Source organism: Drosophila suzukii, assembly GCF_043229965.1.
Source record: "Drosophila suzukii chromosome 2 unlocalized genomic scaffold, CBGP_Dsuzu_IsoJpt1.0 scf_2c, whole genome shotgun sequence".
NCBI classification, from domain to species: Eukaryota; Metazoa; Arthropoda; class Insecta; order Diptera; family Drosophilidae; genus Drosophila; species Drosophila suzukii.
In genome coordinates, this window is record NW_027255896.1 from 25,799,210 (window position 1) to 25,813,435 (window position 14,226).

Here is a 14,226-nt window from a genome sequence, read left to right on the forward strand (position 1 = left end):
GGAGCAGATCGCCAGCGCCTAGTCATGCGCGCATAGGTGTACGACGGCACCTGTAGCGCTCTTTGCGTAGCTTTGTCGCTTTCGTTCTTATACCACTAAACCTATCGCTTATCTATTCAGCAACTACTTCGTAAGCCTGCATATGTCTATATGAAGATCTTGAAGCCGAGCTTTTTACACAGTCCGTCTGCCGCTCCGAATAAACGCTATACATTTTAATATAACCTATTCGTGCGTTATTAATTATAAATATTAGGGTGGCATATTTGTTGTCTTCCCCACAAACAATATGTCTGCAATAAAAACTTTTCTATCTCATCTTTCCGAAAGGGATCATTTGATTGTTTTAGGTGACTGACTCACTTGTTTCTACCCCTTTATCTGTCCATGACTTCTTTGACGGTCTGTAAGAATTATCATTACAGCAAGTTTGCTTTATACGTAATTCACTAAACAGACAATTAGATCTTGTATTTGTTTTAGACTAGTCTGAAGTCACGGTATCTAGAATTGATCCACTAGTTGTGCCAGAAGACCGGTATCATCCCACATTGGATCTTACAATTTGTCTTCCCTGCGTTGATACGCTCTCTCCTTTACTTTCTCCAACTAAAAGTAGATGCTTTCGTAAATGTGACTTTAATAAACTCAACAACATGATTTCGCAATATAACTGGACCAATTTATATAATTGCTGGGATATTGAAAGTGCTACGGAACTTTTTTATAGTGTCCTAAACTCTTTTTTCTGTGAATGTGTTTCTGATAGTTTTCCTCCGAAGTGAGGCAGGCCTCCTTGGTTTACCAGAGAGTTGCAAAGACTTCGAAACCTTAAAACAAACTTCTATAAAAAGTACAAAAAGTCGACCCACTGTGGTGGCTCGCACTAATTTTAATGTACTTTACAGTCATTGCTATTCCATGTATTTGAATCTATGTAAATTTGAATTTTCAAAGGATCCGAGGCAGTTTTATAAATTTGTTAATGCTAAGCAATAGTCTTCAGCATTGCCATCATCAGTACGATGAAACTCTATTGAGGCATCTACGGGTCCCGAAATTGCAGATTTATTTGCTGAATTCTTCCAATCTACTTATAGTTCTGTTTTTTGGTCTAATTCTAGCTAACCCGAACTGTGCCCGAACTATTTGCAACCCCATTCTTAAACTTTTTCATTTGTCTATCTCATCATCGGTTTTTCCTACTATCTGGAAAGATTCTTTTATTATTCCACTCCACAAAAAGGGTGCGAAGGTTAATGTTCAGAACTATAGAGGAATCTCCAAATTGTCTGCAATTCCTTAAACATTTGAAAGCATTATTACCTCTCATTTGCAAAATTTGTGCTCCTCTTTGATATGTTCGTGTCAACATGGTTTTGTAATAGATGGATTTAACAAAAAATTGCAGGCAGCCGTTATATATATAGATTTTAGTAAGGCTTTTGACTCTGTAAGCCACTCTCTTCTTTTGTTCAATTTAGATCAGCTCGGGTTTCCAAATAATCAGTCAACTTGGGTTTCAAGTTATTTGAATTGTAGATCTCACTAAACTCAAAAACGCTGTTTCCAGGATGATCTACGTGACATCTGGAGTGCCTCAGGGTAGTCAATTAGGCCCTTTGCTGTTCACTCTGTTTATAAAAGATCTTCCCTCTAACGTAACTCACTCTCGTGTACTAATGTATGCAGATGATGCTAAGCTTTGTTATTCATATGTATAGAGTCTGGTATCTGCTTGCAATCAGATATAAAAAGATACCAGGAATGCTGTCAGTACAATCTTTTGAATTTAATTTGCCTACTTTATTAAGTCGTAGAATAGGTTCGGTTAGGTTAGGTAGGAGTGGTTTGAGACTTAATATTAGTCCCCTCACTTAGGCCACAATGGGCCCCTTGTGATACCACATGATCTCTGAAAAGATCCGTTTCCCTAGCTCATGGGTTATCTGCTTTCGCGAAGTATTCTGTTTTTCTCAAGAAACAGTAGTTTTTGAATGCTTACGTCCTGAATGGCCGCAAGGTTCGGAAGTGTGTAGCTACCTAGGGTTTGAAAGCGCTTTAGGTTATGCGCTGGGCAGAAGCATAGGAGGTGTTCGATGCTCTCCTCTTCGTCTATCTGTTTGCAGCTGCGGCAGAAGTCGTGGTTACTTAGACCCAGCCTTATCGCATGAGTCCCTATAAGACAGTGGCCCGTGAGGGCATTTAGGAGAGTGGAGATGTTCTCCCTGCTACATTGTAGGAGAGTTTTTGTTCTTTTCGTGTTGTAGTTTGGCCATGTGAGTCTAGAATTGTGGCATGTTGAGATTGAGTTCCAACGGTTGTTGGAAAGAGTATACAATCTCTGCCTGAGATGGAGCTTGCAGGTAGCCATGGGCATCCCTACCGTGTCCTTATCGCGAAGGATATCGGCGGTTGTCCCCTGTCTTGCTATCTCGTCTGCTATGCAGTTGCCCTCAATGTTGCGGTGTCCAGGCACCAGATGAGGTTGATACTCAGATGAGTGGCCATCTCGTTAAGAGATTTGCGGCATTCAGAGATTGTTTTTGAGCTCGTTGTGTAGGAGTCGAGGTGCCCTCAGGGAGGTGAGAGTACGCCCCCTTGTGGCGTTCCTCTACTGACGTTCCTGGTCGAGTGGGCCGGTCCCATAGTGGAGTGCACTACCCTGCTGGTTAGCATGGTGTGTATGAGTCCCACTATGGGCCGCTCAATGCCCAGTTTAGTCAGAGCACAAGTAATCGCCGTTGGGGTGACGTTGTTAAAGGCGCCTTCTATGTCTAGAAACGCTGCAAGAGAGTATTCCTTATTGCGGAAGCCTCGTTCTATACTGTACACTAGAGAGTGGAGGGCGGTATCGGTTGACCTACCCTTACGGTACGCATGCTGTGCGTCAGAGAGTAGGCTATGGTCGATGGTTAGTCTGATATGGGTGTCAATTAGCCTTTCCAGGGTCTTCAACAAGAAGGAAGAGAGACTGATCGGGCGGAAGTCCTTTGGGTTTGTGTGGGAGGGCTTGCCGGCTATCGGTATAAAAATTACCTTAACGTCCAGCCACCTTGTTGGAATATGGTTTAGAGCAAGGCAGCCGCGGATGATGGCTGTCAGCCAGGGAAGGAACATATCTAGTGTCCGTTGTAACTGGGCCGGGAAGAACCCATCTGGGCCAGGTGATTTGCAGGGCTTGAAAGAGCTGACAGCCCACTGAATGCGGCCAGGGTTTGAAATGTTGTCAATACTCTGGTCGTCTAAATTCTCCTCTATGTGGAGGTCCTCCACTACATGGGTGTTCTTAGGGAAGTGGGTGTCTAACAGTAGTTCAAGGGTTTCCTGACTGTTTTCCGTCCAGCTGTCAGCATTGGTTTTAAGATAGCCAATGGTCGCTGGAGCTTTAGCTAGAATTTTTCTGAGTCTGGATGCCTCCGCAGTAGATTCTATACTACTGCAGAAGTTAGCCCAGGCTCTTCGTTTTGATATTCTAATTTCCTTTTTGTATAGGCTTAGTTTTGTATGATATAAATTCCAGGAGGATTCGCTATTGTTGTATTTAGCTTTATTGAAGTAAGTTCTACACTCTCTTTTAAGGTTCGCTAGGGTTGGGTTCCACCATGGGGGCTTGTGCTTTGTTTTGACTGTTCTACTTGGGCAAGCCCTTTTTAAGGCCTCACCGCAGATATCAGTAATTCTTGACGGTTGCGTATGTGTGTCGGAGGAGCGGGTAGGTTCCTGTTGAGGAGATTTTTATAGTATCCCCAGTTGGTTAATCTTAGATTAGTTATGTTCTCGGCGGGAGGATATTCTAGACTTATTGTAAATTCTATGTATCGGTGGTCCGAGAATGAGTGTTCGATCCCCACCTTCCACGCGTCTAGCTGGTTAAGTAAGGGATCAGATATTAGAGTAATGTCTAGTACTTCTCTCCTGTTTCTAGTGATGAAAGTTGGGACCTTTGTTGCAGATGAATAGATTTGATTGAAGGAGATAGTCGTAGAGTAACTCACCCCTTTCGTTGGTGTTTGTTCTTCCCCATTGTGTGTGGTGTGAGTTAGCGTCCCCACCCAGGATGAGTTCCTTAGATGAGTGAGTGCGTATGAGTTCTTGTGTAGTGGTGTTTGGTAGTGGCCCTTCGTAGTCGTGAGCCAGATAGAATGATGATATGGTGTGATGGGTGTGTTCGTTTAGCTCCAGTCTGACCGTGGTAAGGTCGCCTTCGCTAAACTGTGGAATAAGAAATGTATTAAAGTGTGACTTTGTAAGAATGCAGGTTCTGGTTTTACCCTTGTCCTTGGTGTAAAAAAGCTTGTATAGGGGGGTTGATAAGCCACAGATGTTGTTACCAACAATCCATGGCTCTTGAATGAGGACTACGTCTATGTTGCCTGTTGCCAGGCGGGTGAGGAGGGCAGCGGATGCTGCCCTGCTGTGGTGCAGATTAATTTGCAGAAACTGTACCATCTTTGGGACTGGGTTCGGGCTGGGTACCCTCCGCTTCCTCCGCTATGTCCTGGAGAACAGAGCGCCCCGGTCGGGTTGTGTTCTGGGTGCACAGCTGCTTCAGGCTCTCTGTCAGCTCCGAGTCGGTTGACACGTAGCCGGTGAGGGTGGCCTCTTCGTGATCTGGTTCGTCGTCGCTCGGGGGTTCGTACGATGCGCAGGCAGCCAGGTTGTCTGCCGCCAACTTATCGGTGTCGTATATGCGTAGCTGCACCTTATCGAACCCGTAGTTCACTCTGTGTTGTTGGGCTGCGAGGGGTTCCAAGCAGGCCTGGTTCAGGAGGATAACCACGCTCATGGTGACTCGCTCGGTTTTCTCCACCTTGACCACCTTCCAACCGTCTGTTGGAAGTTTTGGGTTGAACCTGGTCAGCAGGCTGAGTATAGCCTCTGGTTCCGATGGTTCCGACGGCAGCCACACCCACGCTCTCGGTCGAGACGGGATGTCTGCAGCCTCACAAACTGCCAGCTTGGCCCCGGGGTAGACCTCGCCGACTTTGGTTATTGCAGCCTTGTAGAGTGCTGCCGATCTCTCGTCTTCGCAGGCGATCAAGTTTACATTGCCCTGGTACCACCCTGCATCTGTGCAATCGGGTGGCGGGCCTGGGTTTTCGTCCAGCACTTTCAAGGCCACTGATGCAAGGGCCCGTCTAACCAGACCCCATTGGTTTTTTGGGATCCTACCGCCTTAAACGCTCTGGTCGATGACACCAATGATCTTCCGATCCTTTACCACTTCCGCAAAGGATCTCGACCATGTGCCGCGGTTGGTTACCTTAGCCTTCTTGCTCGCTGGTTGAGCTGACTCCATCGACCTCTCTCGCTTGTTGCTGTGGCTGGTGGTCATAGCGATGTCGAAGTCTGGGATAATTGCCTTTGCCCAGGCTATGTCCTCTTGGATTTTTTGGTAATCCAATTTCGATGTCTGATTCTCCCGTATCGGATTGGTGGCCAGCCGTTTGAGGATCCTAGAAGCCTTCCTTCTTTCAAGAGGTCCTGCCTGGTTAGGTGGTACCCTCTTAAACTCTTTTGCCCTGGTACTCACCACGAGACCAGCCTTAGCGCTACCCTCAGGTTGGAGTGGCTGGTTAGCCACACCTACGCTGGTGGGAGGCTTGGGCTTGTCGCTATGGCGAGTTGGGCTTAGCCGGCTGCGTTGTTCGCTGGCCTTGGCAGGGGTGGACGTCACGTGGACTGGGGTAGTCAGAGCCGTGATCTTGCTCTTTCTTTCGTCGTTGGTTACGACTTCCGACTTTATAAGAGTGTCGGGCTCTTGTCTTGTGCAGTCATTTAGTTTTGTATTTGTTAAATTCTCCATGTTCATTCCCACGAGCTGCGGAGAAAGGACAGGTCCACCCGGGCAGAGATCCGCCGTACCCGGGTAAGGCTGAATTAGAGCAGGCGGTCGCCACTTGCCTGAGCTCACCGTTTGAGACTGAGTTATTTGATGACTCGGGCTCCCAGCCAGATTGACTCTCGGCACGGTACGAGTGACACCTTAGTCCAGCCCGGGGTGAGATGAGTTGTGTGGGTAGGGAAGAGGTAGGTACAGATCGTGTGGGTAGGGGTGTGTGTGAGCTATTTGTCGGAGGCGGCAGCACAAGCGCGACGTCGGTACTGCTACGGCGCAAATACCGCTGACTGTCCGGGGCTACTTATTTGCGCTTCGTGTTGGGGGCTTGGCGGTAGCCGGGCCGTGTCCAACTTCCACGCTTATTCGCAGCTACCCTGGAGAACCAGGGCGCTCGCTATCCGCAACCTGCGACCCGTTCGGTAGCCTTCAGCTCGGCGCCCTCAGAGCCATCCCACTAGCTCTTTGGCCGAAATCGTAGAATATTGTTTGGTAAAATTTTTACGCACAAGCGTGTCATACTCATACAGATTCCGTACATTTGGTAAGCCGCCTAATCTTTTATGTTCCTGTTAGACTAACGCGAAACTACTATTCTATTAACTTGCCACTATGTACATCAAATTTTAGTCCAAGTGAGCCTGTTTATTTCTTATTTCCAAGTGTTCAAATAAACATATATGCACGTCGCGTAAAAACCCCAAAGTACCCCCGTGTTTTTTGCGTACCTTTCGATCTTGGGGCTTCAACAATTTTCAACGATTAAGCCACCCCACCCCAACAAACTGAAACGTATAGTTCTCATCAAAACCTATCGATTGACCCAAAAAAAGGTTTGCCACGCCCACTTGTGTTCTTGTGTTTTTTTGGTTTAAGACTTTGGTCCACCTTTGTTTTAAATTCACCTTTAAATGGATTATTTCATTTATTAATTTCCATTCAATTGTTGTTAACGATCACTGTCACTTTGTTGTGTCGTTTGGTGGATTTTATTATTTTTATACCCTTGCAGAGGGTATAATGATTTCAGTCAGAAGTTTGCAACACAGTGAAGGAGACGTTTCCGACCCCATAAAGTATATATATTCTTGCATCACTAAACGAGTCGATCTGTTCGTCTGTCCGTCCGTTTCTAAGCAAACTAGTCTCTCAGTTTTAAAGCTATTGGGCTGAAACTTTCCCAAAAATCTTATATCTTTTGCAGGTAGTATATAAGTCGGAACAAGCCGGATCGGACAACTATATCTTATAGCTCCCATAGGAATAATCGGAAAAAAAATGTAAAAAAATTATATCTTTGGTGTTTTTTAACATATTATTTTCTTTCCTTGGAAACAACATTTTTTAATTAGTTTTAAATTTCGAATTATATTTTATCAAAATCGGAAGACTATATCATATAGCTGCCATAGGAACGATCGTAAAATTGGTGGGAAAATAATATGAAACAAATTATAGCTTCGGTGTTCCTTAACATATAACCATCTACGCTTGGAAATAACTTTTTTTAATTAGTTCTGAATTTCGATTTTAATTTTATCAAAATCGGACGACTATATCATATAGCTGCCATAGAAACGATCGCAAAATTGGTGGGAAAATAATGTGAAACAAATTATAGCTTCGGTGTTTTTTAACATATAACCTTCTACGCTTGGAAATAACATTTTTAATTCATTCTGAATTTCGAATTTAATTTTATCAAAATCGGACGACTATATCATATAGCTGCCATAGGAACGATCGCAAAATTGGTGGGAAAATAATATGAAACAAATTATAGCTTCTGTGTTTTTATACCCTTGCAGAGGGTATAATGATTTCAGTCAGAAGTTTGCAACGCAATTAAGGAGACGTTTCCGACCCCATAGAGTATATATATTCTTGATCAGCATCACTAGACGAGTCGATCTAGCCATGTCCGTCTGTCCGTCCGTTTCTACGCAAACTTGTCTCTCAGTTTTAAAGCTATTGGGCTGAAACTTTCCCAAAAGTCTTATATTATTATTATTATTATCTAATGCTAACTTATAGTTAAAACTTTAAGCTAACAGTGGGTTTATTCCAGAGCTATAGCAACAAAAGGCCTTAAGCTCGCTTATGGTAATTTAGTAGTGATGATTATATTTTACAATTTATTATATCTTATATAATATGTTCGAATTATTAAGAAAGAGTAAGATTTTCTGGGTATTGATTAATGTAGGATTTGATATAATGTGGAAAGGGTTTTGGGAGTTGAACGATGCAGTTCTTTGGAGAGTAAGGGCGGGGCATGAGGTAATAATATGGGTTAGGCTTATTGGGCTGATGTTGCACAGGGGGCAGATAGAGGAAAGGTTTTTATCAATGTAATGCGCATTGGTGAACTTGGTGTGTCCAAGTCGTATTCTGTTAATAATAATTTGTTTTCTTCTATTCATTTCGTGTTTGTGTGGGAATGTTAGGGGTTTTACAAGTTGGTACCAAGGAGATGCTGTTTCCAAGGTTTTTATCAGTTCATTATCTAAGCATTGTTTTAGGTGGCGAGCGATGTCAGTAAAATTGTAGTTAGGGGTGTATATAAGGGGGGATTGAAGGCTAAGTTTGGCAAATGAGTCAGCAGTTTCGTTGCCTTTTATTCCTATGTGGCTAGGAATCCAAATAAGGCTTATTTTTGGGAAGTTTTTGGTTATGATGTTTCTTATTGATGTAATGTAGTAGGAGTGTTTGTTAAGGTTTTTAATCGAGTTAAGGGAGGAGAGGGAGTCGGTGCAGATTGCGTGTTTTCCAGACTTTCCTTGACAAAGTTTTGTGGCCTTTAGGATGGCAATGATCTCGCTCGTATAGGAGGAAGAGTACATTGGTAGTAGACCGGATTTTAAAAGGTTATTTTCATCAGTAATACTGAATCCAGATATACCATCAGCCTTAGAACCGTCAGTATATACAAATTTGTGTTGTGGGTATGAGGATTGTAAGGACCTGAAAAGTTGTTGGTAAGTTGTTGCAGGGGTATTTTGTTTACTATGAGATGACAGACTGGTGTCGATAGCTTTATGTATGGTAGTCATATTAAATTTTTTACAGTTACTGATTCGGATAGGAGAAACGGGGAGGGATAGGTGGTTGCATGCTTGGATTATTCTGTCTATGGTACTAGGGTATCTGTATTTTCTTTTATGCGGCTTTATTAGTTTAGTTATATGGGTGCCGTGGGCGAAAAGGATATTTTTACTTAATTTGGCTGTAAGGAAGTTTCGTTTTTGTTCTAATGTGTTTGTTTTAGTTTCTAGTAGTAAGTTGTTTACTGGTGTGGTTCGGTAGGCTCCTAAGGCTGCTCTTAGAGCTGCGTTTATTGTTGTTTTTAAGCAGTTTAATTTAGATTTGGGACAATATCCGTAGAAAGGCAGGCAATAATCGATTTTAGAAATGAGGATAGATTTAATAGTATTGATAAGAGTGGTTGTGTTACTGTTATATTTAAGGGAAGAGAGATGTTTAATAATATTTAGAGTTTTTGATAGTTCTGTTTTTAATTTTGTAATATGGGCGTTCCAGGTGTATTTGTTGTTAATAGTAAGTCCTAGTATTCTGAGGGAGTTTGTACTGGGAAGATTTGTGTCGCCTGTAAGGATCTTGGCAGAGCAGTTATGTTTTCTGCATATGTGAAGGACTTGACATTTTTCTTTTGATAGAATTGATCCAGAGTACGTACACCAGTCGTCTATTTGAGTAAACAGGGTTTGGAGGTTGGTAGTGGGGTTTTTTTGTTTATTGTGTTCAATTATAAGATGGAAATCATCGGCGTATGCTGTTAGTTTTATTTCTTTGTGTAAGGAGATAATATGGGAGAGAGTGTTGTAGGCTATGAGAAAGAGAATTACTGAGATTGGAGACCCCTGGGGTATGCCATTGTTAAGTGGGAAAAGGCTTGAAAGGTTGTTGCCGGATTTTATGATTATTTTTCTGTTTGTCATAAAGTTAAGGACATAATTTAATATGCGTTTGCCTATTTTCCATTCCTTCAGCTGGTTAATTACGGAGTGGATGCCTATTTTGTCAAATGCCTTGTTGAAATCAAGAGAGATCAATGTGACGTGCTTCTTGAGGGAAAGGGATCTTGTTGCTATGTGGTCTACTAAGAGTAGACTGTCTATAACAGATCTTCCCCTTCTAAATCCAATCTGATTGCTGTTGATTAGGTTGTTATTTAAAACAAACCACCACAGTCTCTTTGCGATAATCTTATCAAGTGTTTTGGCTAGGCATGAATTTAGGGATATCGGGCGGTACGATTTAATGTCTGTTTTGGGTTTTTGGGGTTTTAGGATGGGAAGTACAAGGCTATGTTTGTAGGCTTGAGGGATTGAGGAATCTAGGATTGAGTTGAAATGGTTAAGGACTCTGTGTTTGAATGATATGGGGGAGTTATTGATCATAATGTATGAGATGCGATCTAAGCCTGGAGTTTTGCCTTTCAAGGAGTTGAGTGCGCTGCTAAATTCAATGAACGAAATGTCCTTTTGGAGGGTTGGTAGTTTAATGTGTGGTTCAAGAGGAATTTATTAGTGCGAAAAGTTGGAGAAAAGTTACCGTCGTCGGCTTCTTTGGACCAGGCAAGTCCAAAAGAGTTAGCGATTTCACTTTGGGATGTTCTGGGGGTGGGGAAAGAAGGGTCGTTAATGCAGTGTATGTGCTTTGTGGGGTAAAGGCCGCAAAGGCGTCTGATGTTGGACCATGTTCTTGCTGGAGATGAGAAGGGACTAATATCGGATGTGAAATTAAAAATAGAGATTCGTTTGGCTTCTCTAATGGCTTTCTTTAGTTTAGCGTTGGCCCTTTTGTATTCTATTATATTATACGTAGTAATGTTACGTTTTAGTATTGACCATTTAGACGATTTGGCATTCTTCAAAACTGATAAGTTTTGATTCCACCACGGGACTGTTCTAGGGAATTGAAAAGTAGAGTTCTGGGGGATTGATTGGTGCGCGCTGTGGATAATAATTTTTCTTAACAAAGCTGCTTCTTTATTGACATTTTCGCTCGGTGGCTTGTCAGTAGAATTGTTACGAAAAGATTTTTTGTATGCTTTCCAGTTTGCTTTCTTTAAGTTAAAGGAGGGTTTGGAGGTGTAGGATGAGTGGGAGGCATTAAGGTTCATTGAGGTTAAGAAAGGGAGGTGATCACTTCCGTAGAGGTCGTCTATTGTTTCCCAGAGAGATTCTGGGGCTATAGTGGATGAAGAAAAGGATAAGTCTATATGTGTGAAAGAGTTGTGAGTGGATAAGTGGGTGGGGCTTTTGTCGTTTAATAAGATGTAATCTGAACGGTCTAGGAATTTGGCAATAATATTGCCTCTGGTATTAGGGCTAGGAGATCCCCAGTAGGGGTGCCAACTATTAAAGTCTCCGAGGACTAAAGTTGGTGTGTTGTCGAAGCAGAGGACGTTTTCTAGGTTACTTCTGTTAAAGGACTTAGTTGGTGAAATGTAGACTGCTATTATGTTTAGTTTAAGTTTTGTATATATTGAGACTCCAGTTGCTTCGAAGTCTTGGGTGATTGAGATTTGTCTTTGCGATATTGAGTTATGTATCAGTAGAGCTGCGCCCCCGTAAGAGTTGGTGCAACATTGTTGGTAGAGTGTGTAGTTAATGGGAACGGGTAGAGAGTTAAAGTTGGTTATGTGTGTTTCTTGTAGGGCAAGAATTAGGGGGTTAAAGGTCTTGATCAGGGTTTGCCGTTCAATGTAGTTATTTCTATATCCATGGATGTTCCATTGAATAATTTTAAGCATTAAATGTAAAGAGAAAGTGTATTACTTAGTACTAATTTGAGTGATTAATTAATAAAGTTCCTTGGCAGTGTTGTTTGGGTTACTTCGAGTGTTTTAGTTGGTTTGTATTTACTGTTTTCGATTTGTCTGCTTTGCTTTTAGCCTTTAGGGGTATAGCCAGAGGGTTAGTTTTTTCTTTGTTGTAGCTTCTGAGAGTGCGGTCTGAGGTTTTAGTGTTTTTACTGGTTCTGATAGATTCTGTTGTATCCATTTCGATGACGTCCTCGCTTGGAGTTTGTGGGGTAGGTTCCATGATGTCGTCGTAGGTCGTGATCTCACGAGTATCCGATTTATCCAGGACTGGGGCGATAGAATTTGATGGGGCTTGTGCTGCAACTTGGGAGTAAGGAGTGATCTTGTGGAAGTGAAGTTGGAAGTAGATTTTTGATGCGCTTTTGAAGTCAACATTTTCTATTGTTTTTATAGCCATTATTTCTTTTTGTTTAATACATGTTGGGCACTTATTGTCCAATGGGCTATGATGAGGGTTGTCGAGGTGTTTGCAGTTGATGCAGAACTTAGGCTTGGTGCAGTCTTCGTCGTCGGGGGAGTGAACTTCAGAGCAGTTTGAGCAAGTTTTCTCGTTATTGCAGGCTTTGGTGGGGTGATTAAATTTTTGGCAGTTTCGGCATTTAAGAGGTCGAGGAATGTGTGGTCGAATTTTGACACGTTCATATCCAATATTTATGGTTTCAGGTAAGGTGGTGGTGGCGAAGGTGAGAATGATGAGTCCGGTTTCTTCAAGATTGTTGTCTTTCTTTCGGAGTATTTTATTTACTTCAGTGACGTTTTGCGTCTTGAGTTCATTGAGAATATCTTCATTGTTTATGTATCGGAGGTCATTGGAATAGATGACTCCTTTTGAAAAGTTAAGTGTTTTGTGTTCAGATGCTTCAACTTCAAAGTCGTGGAATTTGGTGAGTTTCATTAGCCATTGAGCTTGGAGTAGGTCTTTGGTTTTGACAAGAAGAGTACCTGCTTTGGTTTTTGAAACTGACGTTACTTCCCCGCAGCATGTATAGTCAATAACTTTTTTGATAATGAATGGACTAACTTTTTCAAAGGATGCGATGTTGTCTTTTCTTTTAATGACGATGAATTTGGGTGTTTGGAAAGGTGCTTTTTCTCGCGGTGTGGTTTGGTTTATGTCTGGTGGTCGTGTCATGGTTGTTGTTGTTGGGCTGCTGCCCGATGCACTTGCACTTTTGTAACTGTTCAGATGCACTAATTGTTTTTGCTTTAGTTGGCGAGTTTGCTTTGAGGTCTTATTTGTTTTGACAAAATTGGTAGGTAATAGTTGCAGATTACACTTGCGTGGATTTGCCTATAGCACGTCTTTACTCTTCGGAGTCTAGATTGGTACTGCCAAAAGTTTTATATCTTTTGCAGGTTGTATATAAGTCGGAACCAGCCGGATCGGACAACTATACCTTATACCTCCCATAGGAAAAATCGGAAAAAAAATGTAAAAAAATTATATCTTTGGTGTTTTTTATCATATTACCTCCTTTCCTTGGAAATAACATTTTTTAATTAATTTTGAATTTCGAATTAAATTTTATCAAAACCGGAAGACTATATCATATAGCTGCCATAAAAACGATCGTAGAATTGGTGGGAAAATAATATGAAACAAATTATAGCTTCGGTGTTCCTTAACATATAACCTCCTACGCTTGGAAATAACATTTTTTAATTAGTTCTGAATTTCGAATTTAATTTTATCAAAATCGGACGACTATATCATATAGCTGCCATAGGAACGATCGTAAAATTGGTGGGAAAATAATATGAAACAAATTATAGCTTCGGTGTTCCTTAACATATAACCTCCTACTCTTGGAAATAACATTTTTTAATTAGTTCTGAATTTCGAATTTAATTTTATCAAAATCGGACGACTATATCATATAGCTGCCATAGGAACGATCGTAAAATTGGTGAGAAAATAATATGAAACAAATTATAGCTTCGGTGTTCCTTAAAATATAACCTTCTACGCTTGGAAATAACATTAATTCATTCTGAATTTCGAATTTAATTTTATCAAAATCGGACGACTATATCATATAGCTGCCATAGGAACGATCGCAAAATTGGTGGGAAAATAATATGAAAGAAATTATAGCTTCGGTGTTTTTATGCCCTTGCAGAGGGTATAATGATTTCAGTCAGAAGTTTGCAACGCAGTTAAGGAGACGTTTCCGACCCCAAAGAGTGTATATATTCTTGATCAGCATCACTAGACGAGTGGATCTAGCCATGTCCGTCTGTCCGTCCTTTTCTACGCAAACTAGTCTCTCAGTTTTAAAGCTATCGGGCTGAAACTTTCCCAAAAGTCTTATATCTTTTGCAGGTAGTATATAAGTCGGAACCAGCCGGATCGGACAACTATATCTTATAGCAATAATCGAAAAAAAAATGTAAAAATATTATATCTTTGGTGTTTTTTGACATATTACCTCCTTTCCTTGGAAATAACATTTTTATACCCTTGCAGAGGGTATAATGAAGTGTGCAACGCAGTGAAGGAGACGGAGAATTCTTGATCAGCATCACTAGACGA